This window comes from Dromiciops gliroides, chromosome 6 (assembly GCF_019393635.1).
Source record: "Dromiciops gliroides isolate mDroGli1 chromosome 6, mDroGli1.pri, whole genome shotgun sequence".
NCBI lineage: Eukaryota > Metazoa > Chordata > Mammalia > Microbiotheria > Microbiotheriidae > Dromiciops > Dromiciops gliroides.
Genome location: NC_057866.1, coordinates 228,369,350 through 228,383,653, shown reverse-complemented (window position 1 = coordinate 228,383,653; position 14,304 = coordinate 228,369,350). Strand labels below are relative to the sequence as shown.

Sequence of the window (14,304 nt, the reverse complement as noted above, 5' to 3'; positions counted from 1 at the left end):
AGTCACTTAACCCTGTTTGCCTCAATTTCTGCATCTGTAAAAATAAGCCAGAGAAGGAAATGATAAACTGCTATAGTATCTTTGCCAAGAAAATGCCAAGTTGCGGTCACAAAGAGTTGGACAGGACTTTAATACTGCTGAACAAGTCAGCTATAGGGATGAGGGGGAGAAAGAGAGTAAAACTGATCTTTGCTTTGAGCTCGAGAGCTAAGCTACCTTAGTATCTATTGGAACGTTTTGAAAGTCTGGATCCTTGAACAGTCTAGGAAACGGAAAATGTATTTTACACTTTGAGTTTCTCTCCCCAAATTGTTCAGACTTTCCAAGTCAACTTTCAGCTGCTTTAGGAAGAATTAAAAACAAAATAAATTACATAATAATTATGACAAGTTCTCTGCCACCTTCTCAGCAGTCAGTATGTCAGAGCATGACTTTTTTCCTCTGCTTTTGGCTTAGTCTTGATTTGATTCATCAAGAGGTCTTTCTTTCTTAAACCTTAACCTAGTTGTTACACTACAGCAGGGGCTTTCTTAACCCTTTTTTGTTCCATGGACCCCGCTCTGGCAGGCTGCTGAAGCTATGGACACCTTCTTAGAATAATATTTTTAAATGGATAAAATTTAATATGTAGGATGAGAAAGGAATACAATTTAAAACAGTCATCAAAGTATTTTTAAAAACAAGTTTACAGATCCCAGGTTAAGAACTTTGCACTACAGTAATAACCCCTAATTTTTCTGGAACTCTTTCTACACTGGATAATTGCTAATTATAGTACAGAAGCTAGTTCTTGATTACTTATGCTAATGAATAGTTATTACGTGATAAAAACGTATATTTTTTCATCTGAATGTGTTTTTGAACTTACTTTAAAATATAGGTGTTTGATAGTCTTAGAATGAAAAAAACCTTAAAAAATTAGATTATGTGATGATAACCCACTCAAGAGGAACAGAGATCCATCCCTACTACCCAGACCTCTGTAGACAACAGCATAATCTGTCAAACTGAGTTTGCTGGAAGGAGGATCTACTCTCTAACCTTCATTTGTGGTTCACACTTTCACTGGGTTGGGGCAAATTATAATAAAGAGTTTGGTTTTTAACAAGGCTGTAGGCCAAGAGCAAAAAAAGTAAATTCATTTTTTATCATCTCCAGCTCTTCCTCCCCTCTTCCCCCAAGAGAATTAAAGTCACTAAAAAAAACATGAGAGTTGATTTCTGTTGAATTTTTCACGGGCTTTGTCCCTAGGTACAATGGTAAACGATTCGGAATTCAGGGATGTCACTACACTCCTGATAACAGACACAAGCCTATGAAATATGCTACGCCTGGCACACCATCTCTAGGTCAATCCAAGTTATGTCCCACCACCATGACCCTAACAGATGTAATATACTTAATCTAGGCTTCACACAGTAGCCAAGTGGATCTTCCTAAATTCCATTGTCTCCCCATTGGTCTCCTCTGTGTGGCCTTTGGGCTTCAGCACACATGGCTTCCCTTTTGATCTACTTGATGTTTTCTCTATGAAATATGCTCTCTCAACTCTGTGCATGTGCAGGCCACATAACATCTAATCCTAAGGACCTAAGTACATTAAATAGTACACACACACACACACACACACACACACACACACTTTTACTTGACTGAAAATATATCTGAAATTCTAGAAGCATCTGTCTCATTTAAAGGAAAAAAGAACAAAAGAAAGACCCACAATCAAGGATTTTATCCCCAAAGTTATTGTCCTCTTCAGTCCATTCTCCACATAGCTGACCAAAGAGATTTTTCTAAAGGAATGACCTTCCCATGCCATTCTCCATGCTTCTAGGAATATAAACACACATGCTGTTTAAAGAATTCAACAGCCTGGCCCCGACCTGCCTTTCTGGTCTTATTGTACATTAAATCCCTTCCCCAACTATAGGGTCCATCCCAAAAGGCTTCCAGTTCCTCTTGCATGGTTTATCACCCATTCATTTTTAGGTTTTTTTTTCCATTCCAGGACAATCAAACACACCTGTATTTTGATGCAAGTTCAAAAACACATTCAGAGGAAAAATACAATTTTCTATTCACTTACTAACTTTATTCATTAGTCACACAACGCCCCATCTCCATGCTCCATGCCTTTGCATTGGTTGTCCATCGTGCCTGGAATTTGTTCCCTCACTTCTGCCTCTTAGAATCCCCCACACACACCTGAAGCTCCTTTAATGATCTGCCTTCTCCACCAGCTGCTAATGCCCTCTTGCCCAAAATGAAGCAGCAGAGGGAACACTATTAAACAATTAAGAGCTGCTTGGGACATGCTAATTTTCTGCCTGACAAACTGTTTAGCAAAAAGGACCACCTGGCTTCCTTCACCATCTCTGCCCCCTCCCCCCTCTGCCTTTTGCCCCTTTCTATATAAATGTATACATGAGGCATCCACTTTCCTATGTATTCCTTGTCTTCTCAGATAGAATACAAACTTCTTGAGGACAGCTTCTTCTCTTGTGCTTCTAGCCCCAGAACCTAGCACAGTGCCCGGTCAATGCTTCATAAAGCTGATTGGTTGATTAGGGTCATACTCTATGTGGCAAATTCCTTTCTGGTTACTAAATCCAAAGTCATTCACGGACCCCTGTGCTCAGTCAGACCAACTGGGCTACAGACGGACACACAGACAGACACACGGGCACCCCTTACCAAATTATTTAACTGGATTAGACAAATAAATAGGAAATCAGAGAAGCACTGACCCTTTTGAAGTTCACCAGAAGCCTGCCTACCACTACAAATTACTTTCTCTCAGTATTTCAAGCAATTATCACCTTCTCCTAAATGTCTGGAGGGGGAGGGGTGTGAAAAGGGAAAGTGAGGAAGGCTGCATCAGAAACTGCAGCTTTTACATTCAGCAAAGCCCCAGCCTCCCGGGGAAAGGCTGAGAGGGGGAGGGGGCAGAGATGGTGAAGGAAGCCAGGTGGTCCTTTTTGCTAAACAGTTTGTCAGGCAGAAAATTAGCATGCCCCAAGCAGCTCTTAATTGTTAAATATTTTTCCCTCTGCTGCTTTTCACACAGCCCTAAAGGTCAATACATATTATAATGATTTTTTGAAGGGGCACATTTTCATTTTATAAATTCTCACCTCTTTGCCTTATTCTCCCCCCTTTTCAGAATACTCCTCCCCTCTTGAATGGAATTGCCTGCACAGGTTGATAAGGGCCCCTCACTGTCACCCAGTGAAGTTTCAGTCCACCTCAATATTACTGTGTTGCCTAAAGAGCTGCTCACAAGGCATAATTTTCCTTTAGGATTTCCCTGACTACTCAAGGTTACAGTGCTGAGATCATAGGATCATAGCTGGGGGGGGGTAGGAGGGGCCCTCAAGGCCACCTATTCCAACCCCCCTAGTTCAACAAACTAGCAGTAGAGGCCTAGAAAGCCACAACAGGTAACTGACTAACAGCGTCTACTTCCAAACCCACATCCTCTGACTACAAATGCAGGCCTTCAGTTAAGCCAGATGGGGCCCTCTCCCAATGGAAAAGCAGTGATATATTGGCATTTGGCGAGCTTCTTAGCAGTGCCAGGGCTCATGTCTAGCACATAGTGCTGCCGCTGTAATTGTTGTAGTTTTTCAGTCCTTTTTCACTTTCGTCTGACTCTTCATGACCCCTTTTGGGGTTTTTTTGGTAAAGATAATGGATTTGCCATTTCCTTCTGGAGCTCATTTTACAGATGAGAAAACCGAGGCAAACAGGGTTAAGTGATTTGTCCAGGGTCACAAAGCTAGGAAGTGTCTGAAGCCAAATTTGAACTCAGGCCTTCCTGTCTCCAGGCCTGTAGTTCCATATACCTGTACATAGTAGGTACTTAATAAATGCTGGTTGACTCCCTGATTCTATAGTTCTCAGTCACATATACATCCCCCACTTCTAATTTCCCTCTCCACCCAAACCTCCTACCAAGACCAGAGCTAAACTATTCAAAGTTCCCTTATCAGCTCTTCCACTTCTACTAGGGTGACAGGGCCCCTGAGATCTGCTCATAGATCTGACTTGGTAATTAGGATCCCAGGACAACAGCACAATAGTATTCCATTACATTCATATAGCACAACTGATTTAGCATTTATCCCCTCAGTTTCCTATTCTTTGTGACCACAAAAAGAACAGCTATAAATATTTTTGTACATGTGGGTCCTTCCCCCCTTTTTATGATCTCTTTGGGATAAAGAACTAGGAGTGGTATTGCTGGGCCAAAGGACATGCAGTTTCATAGCCCTTTGGGCATAGTTCCAACTTGGTCTCCCCAAATCAATTCTGGATCAGTTCAGAGCTCCACCAACAATGCATCAGTGTTTCAATTTTCCCACATCTCCAACATTTGTCATTTTCCTTTTCTGTCATATTAGACAATCTGATAGGTGTGAAGTGGTACCTCAGCATAGCTTTAATTTGCATTTCTCTAATCAATAGTAATTGAGAATATTTTTTCATATGACTATAGATAGCTTTAATTTCTTCATCTGAAAACTGCCTATTCATATCCTTTGACCATTTCTCAATTGGGGAATGATTTGCATTCTTAGAAATTTGATTCAGTTCTCTATATATTTGAGAAATGAGGTCTTTATCAGAAACACTAGCTGCAATGTTTCCCAGCTTTCTACTTTCCTTCTAATCTTGGTTGTATTGGTTTTGTTTGTGCAAAACCTTTTTGGTTTAATGTAATAAAAATGATCCATTTTGCATTTTATAATGTTCTCTACCTCATCTCTATCTCATCAGTTCTTCCCTTCTCCATATGGTATCACCTTTTATGTCTAAATCATGTGCCCATTTTGACTTTATTTTGGTGTATGGTGTAAGAGATGTTTATGCCATACTATTTTCCAGTTTTCCCAGCAGTTTTTTTTTCAAATACTGAGTTTTGCAAAGCACTTTTTACAAATATTATCTTGTTTTGTCCTCACAACAACCCTAGGGGGTAAGAGTATTATTAACCTCGTTCTACAGATGAGGAAACTGCAGCTGAGGTTAAATGACTTGCCCAGGGTAACACAGCTAGTTAGTATAGGAAACCAGAGTTGAACTCAACTCTTCCCTACTTTAGCTGGACACTTGGTACCTCACTGAAAATGAGCCCATCACCTTGATCGATCCTCTTGTAAACTACTGAAACATGTCCTTGCCCCCTCTCTGGAAAATTAAGCTAGATTTCACCGGTCCTCTTCGAGAACGAAGGATGAACAACAACAATCAGAAGTCATGGTCTCTTCTGACCTCCTATACCCTCTCCCCACATTCCTCCGAGAAGAACATTGTGCTATCTTTGGCCCCGAATATTAGTGCGAGAATGACCTCTGAGCACCACATAGTCTAGTGCATTCATTTTACAGATGAGGGAGCTGAAATCCAGAGAATCTAGAACCTTTAGATCTAGAACCCTGAAGGGACCCCAGAGACAGATGAAGGAACTGAGGCTGAGAGTAAAAGGACTGGCCCTTGGTTGTCAATACATTTTAAGTACCGATCTCAAGCCTAAACTAAGGAAAACACAACCTATTGATGAAAGGTGGCCCAGTGGCTTTGGAGTCAGAAGACAAGTTTGTGTTACAACTCCATCACTTAACTAGCTGTGTTACTCTGGGCAAAGAACTCATCATCTCTGAACTACCTTTGCTTTCTCTGCAAAATGGGAGTAATAATATATGCATTAGCAGCCTCCCCATAAGAATGTTGCCAAGATTAAGGAAAACATCATGTACAATGCATTCATTGTAAAGCATTATTCAACAACATTAGCTGTTGATGTTATTGTATCTGGAGATTAATTTTTGATAAGTCAACAAGCATTTATTAAGTATCTACTATGTGCTAAACAATGGAAATAACAAAGAAGGGCAAAAAGATAGTCCCTGATCTCAAGAAATCCACAATCCATTTCAGCAACTAGCTTTCTATGAGCAGAATCCCTACAACCACGTGATTTAAAAGTGGGAGATAACACAAAATCAGTAGGATAGAGACAAGATCAGAATTCTGCAGTTTCTGAATCCAGGCTAGGCCTATGTTCACTGTTTAGAAAAACACTGGATTTATCTTACAGTGCCTTCTCTAATAGCCTGGCGCTTGAAATTCAGATACTTAAACTTGCCTCTTTAATTGAAAGCATCACATTTTCGGAAGGTCTTTTAAAATGAAAAAAAAAAAAGTATGGTTTATGAAAAGCAGTGCTATTTGCACCTTATGGGAAGGATCCATTAACACTGATTAGTTTATCAGACTCGTTAACTAGTGACATATGAATAAAACCATCAACCTGGAACTACGCACAGCTCTTTGAGAAATATGGACTGTCTTTGGCCTCTTTTTGTACCCCCAGTGCCTGACATATAGTAGGTGCTTAACAAATGTTTATTGTGGTGTTGTTGAATCATGTCTTATCTTCACGACCCTATGTGGGGTTTTCTTGGCAAAAATACTAGAGTAGTTTGCTATTTCCTTCTCGGCTCATCTACAGATGGGGAAACTGAGGCAGACAGAGTTAAGTGACTCGCCCAGGGACACAGAGCTACTAAGTGTCTGAGGCCAGATTTGACAGTGCTGAGATACATCTGTAGACAACAGACAGAATAGTCTGTTGGGAGCCTGCAGGTGGGGGGAGAAGGTACAAAGGAGAAAAAATAAAGTCAAGGAGGTGTTCTGTTTGCCGCTAGCTTTAGCCTCTACAGTTGGGCTCAGCAAACATCCTGTTTTTGCCATAGGTTAAAAGCACCCTGAACTCTAGCTCTTCATATGACAATGTTAAGTAATTGTGTCCAGACATCAAAACACAAGATGTTTTTAAAGCTCCTTTTCAAATTTTTCAATAGGATCTCTCCTTGGTCTTTTTTTAAAGTGGGTAGAAATCTAATGAAAAGGGGCAATACACACCAGTGTTTGGGAGGTCCAGGATCACGAATAAACTGTGGGTACATGTGTCGAAAGGAAAGAAGAAAGAGTAGGAGGAGAGCAGGGAGTGGTATGAAACATGTGGCTGTGTGACCACTAGGCCACCCATTATCACCATTTCCTTCGAATGCTCTTTTTAAGTAAAATAAAACATCAGTTCAAGCTGAAAGTTGTGTTCTCTGTTTTCAGCTGTAAGAGATTTAAGACCTGGATGCTGGACTCATTAAAGACAGCTATGTAAAGACAAAGAATAAAGGGAAAGCATCTGAAGAGTTTAAAGTGAGCTCAATTTTCAACAAATGCTCTACTGCGGTGATTTCCTGTCTCGTCCCATCCCTCCCCCACCTCTTCTTTTCTTAAGGCTTGTTACAGAGAAACTTTGGTAAAAGTTTCAATTATCAGAAAATATTTTATGTGACTGATTTTTTCCAAGTTAGCAAAAATGCATGCATTTAATGCAATCCAATTCGACAATTATTAGTCACCTCCCATGTGCCAAACCTTGTGCCTATCCTGGCTGTCAGGCTCACACTCTCCTGGGGAGATGCAGCCTGTCAATACCTAAGCATACACAGAATTATGTGAGGTGGGGGAGGGGATTGGGAACTGCTCCCATAGCACGGGGGAGTCTGAAATCTGGGAGAGAGAGAGTGGATCCTAACCATAAAGGACGACCTGTGCCGAAAGTATGGAAGTGACAAGTTTAGGAAACATCAATAAATCTAGTCCTGCTGGAATGCAAAGTGTGTGAAAGGATGTGGGTGTGGGAAAAATAGGCTGGTGCCAGACTCGTGACTCCAGAAGCTCAGCTGAGGAGTTTACATTTTTTCTAATGGTAGTAGGGAGGTGCTAAGATTCTTGAGCAGAGGAGTGACGTGGTCAAACCATGACTATCATGGCAGCTGGGTGGAAGACAGATTAGAAACTGGAAAGAATGGATGCAGGGAAACCACTTAGGAGGCTATTTTAGTAGTCCAGGCAAGAGGTGATGGAGGGGTGGAGACAAAGGGAGCAAATGCAAGGCAGACAGTAAGTGGAGATAGAATTGACAAGACCTGGCAACCAAGTGGATAGGGAGTTTGAAGGAGAGGGCAGAGTTGAGGATGTCCTCCAACGTTATGAATCTGAATGGCTAGAAGGGTGGTGATGTCCAACAGAACTAGGAAAATTTAGAAAATCGGAGAGTTTAAAGATCTCTGCTTTGAACTCGTTGAATTTAAGATGCCTATGGGACAGCTAGGTGGTGCAATGTATAGAGCACAGCCCTGAATCAGGAGGGCCTGAGTTCAAATTTGGCCTTAGACACTTACTAGCTGTGTGACCCTGGACAAGTCATTTAATACCTACTGCCTCTTATTTAAAAAAAAGAAGAAGAAAGAAAGATGTCTATGGGACATCCAGGTAGAGATGTAAGCAAATATCCAATAATGAGCACCTGTGGCTCAGGGGAGAGATGAAATATTTTGACAGGCAAAGACATGGCCTTCATTAATGATTTCTGAAAACAAGCTAGTTTAGTTTTCTTCAATAAAAGAAATGTTTTCAAGTGTTCAAGTGAAAGGAACTGCATCAGTCAGAAGGATAAACCTTCCCCTTTAAAGATGACTTCACTTAGTAAGCATCTGTCATAGTACTTTCAAAAACCTTTTCAGAGTTAAGTAAGAGGATCAGGGGCAAGAGAAGAAAAGATAGAGGAACATGTTTTCAGAGAGTGTAACTACCAGGATGATAAAATGCCATTGAGGAGGCAGATATGGGGGGGGGGGGGGAGAAAGGAAGGTCAATTCTAGGAAAGAACAGATAGCACACATGAATGGGATAAATCTGGAGTTTAGAAAAGGGCTCAGTAATTGTGAGACAATGGCCTAGAACTAATGAGAAATCTATGTCCTTGTTGAATGTAAGCTCCTTGGAGTAATTATTTCATTGATTGCATTTCTATCCCTAGCGCTTAGTATATAGTAAGTGTTGAATGAATCAGTGAATGAAGCATTTGCTATGTGCAAAACTATGTGCTGAAGACAGAAGGAGAAAAGTAAGGCAGTCTCTACTCTTAAGGGGTTCACATTCTAAGAAGGGGAGACATATAAACATATGAAAGACTTCAGCAACAAGTTCGACAGACAGGTCCCATGGTCCTTTAAGGGGTAATCAATCAATCAACATTTATTAACCGCCTAATATGTTCCAGGTGCTAAGTGCTGGAGATACAAGAAGAGGCAAAAGACAGTCTGAAGGAGCTTGTGTCCTAAAGGGGGAGAGAACAAGCAAAAAAATATGTACAAAGCCAGAAGAGGATAAATAGGAAAGGCTCCAGAATCAGAGGGGTTGGGGACGGCTTCCTCCAGAAGGTGGAGTTTGAGTGGGGACTTAAAGGAAGCCAAGAAGGTCAGTAGTTGAAGAGGAGGATAGAAGGTATTCCAGGCATGGGGGCCGGCGAGATGGAGACCAGTGTCACTGGATCAGAGAGCATGTGATAACTAGAAATGTAGAAGGTGTAGGTAATGAAGGGTTTTGAATGTCAAACAGTATTTTGAATTTGCTCCTAGAAGTCACTGGAGTTTGTTGAGTGGGGGGGGGGGCGGGGTGACAAGATTGTATCTGTGCTTTAGGAAAATGCCTTTAGTCGCCTATTGGAGAATGGACAGGAGATATGAGGCATGCAGCCATGCCAATAGGTCAGGAGGTGACAAGGGCCTGACTGTCAGAGGAGAAACAGGGGCCTATTTGAGAGATGTTGCAAAGGTGAAATCCACAGGGCTTTGCAACAGATTGGAGTCCAGGATCACTCCTAAGTTGTGATCTTGGAAGGCAGTTGGAGATGCAAAATTGGAGGTGCAGCAAAGCAAATGTTAAAGCTTCTTCTTTAATGTCATTTTGACCAATAAAATAAGAAAGGTTTCTGATTACTGAACCATTTGACAGTGCCGAGGACCTCTGTGGCAAACTTTCTTTTCTGGGTCTTCAATGGCTATGGATGTAGCATCTGCAGGAGCCAGGTTTAATGAATGCTTGTTAATTGGAAAATGTAGTTTGAATTTCTTTGTTGTATGTCATTCTATGTGATCTAAAGAGCTGGGATTTAAGAGGGGAACAAGTTGCAGCAACAGAAAAGATGAGCCAAAATTCAGCTTAGGAGAATGATTTAAAGGGGATGTAAGAAGCATATCCAATTAAAGTCTATGTGTTTACCTTTTAGAAGTCAGATGGGGGCAGCTACTAAGCTACTACTACACACACACACACACACACACACACACACACATACACACACACACACAGAATAGTGGAGGTTATACAAAATTAGAACAAATATACTGTGTGAGGGAATAACTACAAAGTTACAAAGTTAGGCTTAGTTTATCCTTAGAGCTAGCAGCCCAGTAAAAAGAGGCCTGCCTGACCAAACAAGAGATAGAGTATATTATAAAATGCAAAATGGATGATTTTGATTATATTAAATTAAAAAATTTTTGTACAAACAGAAGCAATGCATCCAAAATTGGAAGGGAGGCAGAAAGCTGGGAAACAATTTTTGAGGCCAGTGCTTCTGATAAAGGCCTCATCTCTAAAATATATAGGGAATTAAATCAAATTTATAAGAATCCAAGTCATTCCCCAATTGAGAAATGGTCAAAGGATATGAACAGGCAGTTTTCTGATGAAGAAACCAAAGCTATCTATTCCCATATGAAAAAATGCTCTAAATCTCTAATGATTAGAGAGATGCAAATTAAAACAACTCTGAGGTACCACCTGACACCTATCAGATTGGCTAAAATGACAAAAAAGGAAGATAATAAATGTTGGAGAGGCTGTGGGAAAATTGGAACACTAATGCATTGTTGGTGGAGCTGTGAGCTGATCCAACCATTCTGGAGAGCAATTTGGAATTATGCCCAAAGGGCGATAAAGCTGTGCATACCCTTTGACCCAGCAATCCCACTTTTAGGTCTTTTGCCCAAAGAAATCATGGAAGGGGGAAAGGGACCCACATGTACAAAAATATTTATAGCTGCTCTTTACGTGGTAGCAAGGAATTGGAAGTTGAGAGGGTGCCCATCAATTGGGGAATGGCTGGACAAGTTGTGGTATATGAATACAATGGAATACTATTGTGCTGTAAGAAATGATGAGCAGGAAGAGTTCAGAGAAATCTGGAGGGTCTTGCGTGAGCTGATGATGAGTGAGATGAGCAGAACCAGAAGAACATTGTACACAGTATCATCAACATTGAGTGTTGACCTACTGTGATGGACTATATTCTTCTCCCCAATGCAATGGTACAGAAGAGTTCCAGGGAACTCATGATAGAAGAGGATCTCCAAATCCAGGGAAAAAAAAGAAAGAAAGAACTGTGGAGTATAGATGCTGATTGAACCATATTATTTCTTTTGTTTTGGGTGCTGTTGTTTTTTTTTTTCTATTTTGAGGTTTTGCATCACTGCTCTGATTCTTTCTCTTGTAACAGGATTAATGCAGAAATAGGATTAATGTTATTATGTGTGTATATATATATATATGTGTGTGTGTATATATATATTTATCTATATGTATATGTATAGAGATATATAGATATAACCTATATCAGATTACCTGCTGTCTAGGGGAGGGGGGAGGGAGGGAGAAAAATCTGAAATTGTAAAGCATGTATAAACAAAAGTTGAGAACTATCTTTACATGTAACGGAAAAAATAAAATACCTCATACATTTAAAAAAAAACCATAATGAATGTTCTAAAATGTCTTCTTTCAGTGTCTAATAGTGTCTTTACTTTCAAGTGGAATTTTGACAAGTGAAAATATTGTATATTAGTCAATAAAATATTTTTCTCTGAAAAAAAAAAAAGAGGCCTGCCTGGTGATTGAATCAGAGGATCTGTTTTTAAATAATTTCTCCAGTATTCACCGCCTGTTTCGCCTTGGGCAAGTCACTTTAACTTCTGTGGGCCTCAATTTTCTCATTTGTAAAATGAAGAGGCTGAGGTCCTCTGTAGCTCTAGGCACCCATGCTTCAGAATTTTTTTTTTAGGATGAGACCTGTGATTTTATTACAAAAATGTTGGCTTTCCCACCAAAAGAAGGGAGGAAGGGGAGGAGAGATGGATGAGAGATATGAGAGAGAGAGATATGAGAGAGAGAGAGAGAGAGAGAGAGAGAGAGAGAGAGAGAGAAGGGAATAGAAGAGAAGGGAGGTGAAGAGAAGGAAGGAAGGAAGGAAGGAAGGAAGGAAGGAAGGAAGGAAGGAAGGAAGGAAGGAAGGAAGGAAGGAAGGAAGGAAGGAAGGAAGTCTCTTTCCATGGCATATTGGATAGAGAGTGACCTCAGAATTAATAAGTTCACAGTCCTACCTGACACATACTGACCAAACCCCAGTTACCTCTTGGTTCCCCCACACCTCGCACAGTTACACAGCAGGTACAGTCTGTTTAGTAGAAGGCGTTTCTTCTGTCACTTGGCAACCATTGCCAAGCCACACCTGCACTTTCCCTCCTTCTCCTTTATTTGGAACTAGGACAGGGAGCCCTGGAACTCTAACTCTGATTGGTAAGCTTTCATGTCATCTTGTCCAGACTCAGTTCCACCACAACACTTTTTCTTTCCTTTTTTTGGGGGTGGGGCAGTGGGGGTTATGTGACTTGCCCAGGGTCACACAGCTAGTAAGTGTCAAGTGTCTGAGGCCGGATTTGAACTCAGGTACTCCTGAATCCAGGGCCGGTGCTTTATCCACTGCGCCACCTAGCCGCCCCCATAACACTTTTTAATCATCCCTATGATCTTCCTCACTGACCCCCGTTGCCTTCTCCACCTCTGATTCTAGTTCTGAGAATAATAATCAAATAAACACCATTATTCCTAGAAAGAATGTGACTTGGACGACACTCCTCCTTGATTACCACTCCTCCATATGTTCTGTCTTCATCTTTTAGAATGTAACACAGGAATGTAAGTTCCCAGAGGGCAGAGACTCTCTTGCTTGATGGTATTTGTTTTGATTGTATCCCTACGACTTAACACGGTTCCTGGAATACAGTAAGCATTTAATACATGCTTGCTCATTTATTCAAATAAACAGCAGAATGCAACTGGTCACAGCAGAGAGGGAAGCATTTGGAACGGTGACCTTAAGAAAAAAAGATGAAGAAACCCACATGAACAACAAAACACAAATATGGAGGGCGTGACAGGTGAAGAGAAACCTTATTCTGATTGGAAACGACACTTGGGCAGGATGTATGTGGTTGATGCCGAGATATGTTCTTGGCTTCTACAATGCCCAGGAGGTGGGAGTTATGATCACCAAAGCTGGAAAGGCAAACTACAGCTTTTTATAGCAGGTTTGAGGGGGAAGGAACCTCAGAGGCCCTCCAGGGCGACTCCTCATTTTGCAGATGGGGTGAGTGAGCCCTGGAGAGCTGCCAACTGTTTTGGAGACATCAGTGAAAGAAGTGAAGCTAGAAATCAGCTAGAAATCTCCTCATTTCCAACAATACTGAACTTAGTAAGTACCTTAAGCTAAAGCAGTTAAAGTCTCAGCCTGCAGCAGGAGGAGACCAGCAAAACAGTTTTAGGGATAATAAGTAGAGCCCCAGTCCCAAAGTGTGCTCATGGTCTGGGCAGTTTGGGATTCTAGGAAAAGAAAACTACAGGGTTACTAAGAATCATCCTAATCAAAATCACAGCCAAAACAAGTTTGTTATTAACAAACAGCTTAAGATTCTTTAGCAAACCTTTAATTGTACCTGTTTATTTCTTTAAATTTTGCTCTTTAAACTGATGGAGTTTGAATGCAGATCGTGTGTGTGTGTGTGTGTGTGTGTGTGTGTGTGTGTGTGTGTGTGTGTGTGTGTCTTTGGGGGGAGGGGCCCATGTCTTTCACAACACGACTAACATGGAAATTTTCATGATTGTACATATATAACCTATATCAAGTTGTTACCATCTGGGGAGGAGGGAAAGAGAATTTGCGATGCTATTTTTTTTTAAATGAATGTTAAAAATTGTATTTCTTAGCTCTGAGCCTCAGCAATACAATGATCCAAGACAATTCCAAAGGACTCATGATGGAAAAAAGTTCTCCACATCCAGAAAAAGAACTGTGGGACATGAATGAAGAATGAACCATACTTTTTTTACTTTTTGTGCTGTTGTTTTTTTCTTTTTTGAGGTTTTTCCCTTTTGTTCTGATTCTTTTCACAACATGACTAATGTGGAAATGTTTTTTTTTATCATTACTTTATTCAGTAAAACATGCTCATCAACAGCAAAATTTAGGGTAAACAAATTTTGAAGGGGGTTTCCTTTTTAGGTATTATTAACAATTAATACAAAACTCCCACCAGTATGCTTTTTCTT

At 40.7% G+C, this 14,304-nt stretch overlaps 1 protein-coding gene across 7 annotated transcripts in view; it reads right to left on the bottom strand.

The window, feature by feature from the left end:
* LEF1 (lymphoid enhancer binding factor 1) overlaps positions 1-14,304 on the bottom strand; it is a 170,879-nt gene that overhangs the window by 84,556 nt on the left and 72,019 nt on the right. The window lies entirely within an intron of this gene.